The sequence below is a fragment of the Erinaceus europaeus genome, chromosome 5 (assembly GCF_950295315.1).
Source record: "Erinaceus europaeus chromosome 5, mEriEur2.1, whole genome shotgun sequence".
NCBI classification, from domain to species: domain Eukaryota; kingdom Metazoa; phylum Chordata; class Mammalia; order Eulipotyphla; family Erinaceidae; genus Erinaceus; species Erinaceus europaeus.
Window position 1 is genome coordinate 104,486,648 of NC_080166.1, and position 1,445 is coordinate 104,488,092.

Genomic DNA, 1,445 nt, shown 5'->3' on the forward strand with positions numbered 1-1,445 from the left:
TGCTCTCCATAGGGGCTGGACCAATTTATATTCCCACCAGTGGTGCAGGAGGGTTGTAACTACCTTTTCTGATGTATGACATACTCACAAGGGTGAAATGGTATCATTATTCTCTTTATTTATATTTCTTTGACAATCAATGACTTGGAGCATATTTTCATATGATTTTTGTTCTTTTAGATCTCTTCTTTTGTTCATATCCTCTCCCCATTTTTGGATGGGGTCATTTGTTTTCTTGCTGTTGAGTTTGGTGAGCTCTTTATATATTTTGATTATTAGCCTGTTTTCTGATGTATGGCATGTAAAGATCTTCTTCCATTCTATAAGGGGTCTCTTTGTTTGGGTGGTGGCTTCTTTTGCTGTGCAGAAATTTTTAATTTGTTGTGGTCCCTTTGGTTTATTTTTTATTTAGTGTTCTTTTTAATTGGATCCATTTCATTGAAGATGTCTTTAAGATTTATATAGAAAAAAGTTCTGCCAATATTTTCCTCTAAGTATTTGATAGTTTCTGGTCTAATATCCAAGTCCTTGATCCACTTGGAATTTACTTTTGTGTTTGGGGAAACATAGTAGCACAAGCCTATCTTAAAGCTGAGTTTATGATAGCAGAGGGAAAGCTTATACACATTGAAGATAAGAGTGTTCTCCTAAAGAGAAAAAGGCAGGCCAAATGATCACCCTCAATTCATTGTTAAGAAAATCCAGCTATGACATGCATAGAGAAGTACATGAAAGACAAGGGAAAGAGCTTATAAAGCTGAGAGATAAAGGAATCAGACATCCTCTCAGTATGTTCTCCTGACTTTGGTGTTTGAGTTATTTTATTTTCATGTCATGTGATAATCCTGTAGACAATACAAACAGTGAATATTACTTTTAGCATCTCCAACAAATCCCATCACAGCAACTTTTAGCATATGAACTTAATAAAGAAAGTATAATTTAGTCAATTAATATTTTTTTAATAAATTAATTTTGAACATGGTTTTCACTGCCAATTTCCTACTCCAAATCACATCAGACTACCTAGACTTTAATTTGAATGACTTTAATTTGCATCTAAGTAATTTCATATTGGTCTATTTATTCAGATCCTTAAAATACTCAATTCATATGGAATTGATTTACATTTGGATCTTTTGTCACAACATCTTTCCCAAATTTTAATCTGGCATCTACTTATCAAAGGATCTCACAAAACTTAAATTAGATTTAGTTTACATATCATTCTTAGAAATGTAATCTGGTTATATTTATAGAAAGCTGTTAGCTTTCTGATAACATGTGAGAAATCTAAACTTTGAATCCAATTTCATTGATAGTTTGACAAAATCATATATATCATCTGGATTAAATTTTTTTCAGTTTTTATGCACTTAAAATATATTCAAGAATATATATGTATATACATATACTATGTATATATGATGAATTTATTTAGAAAA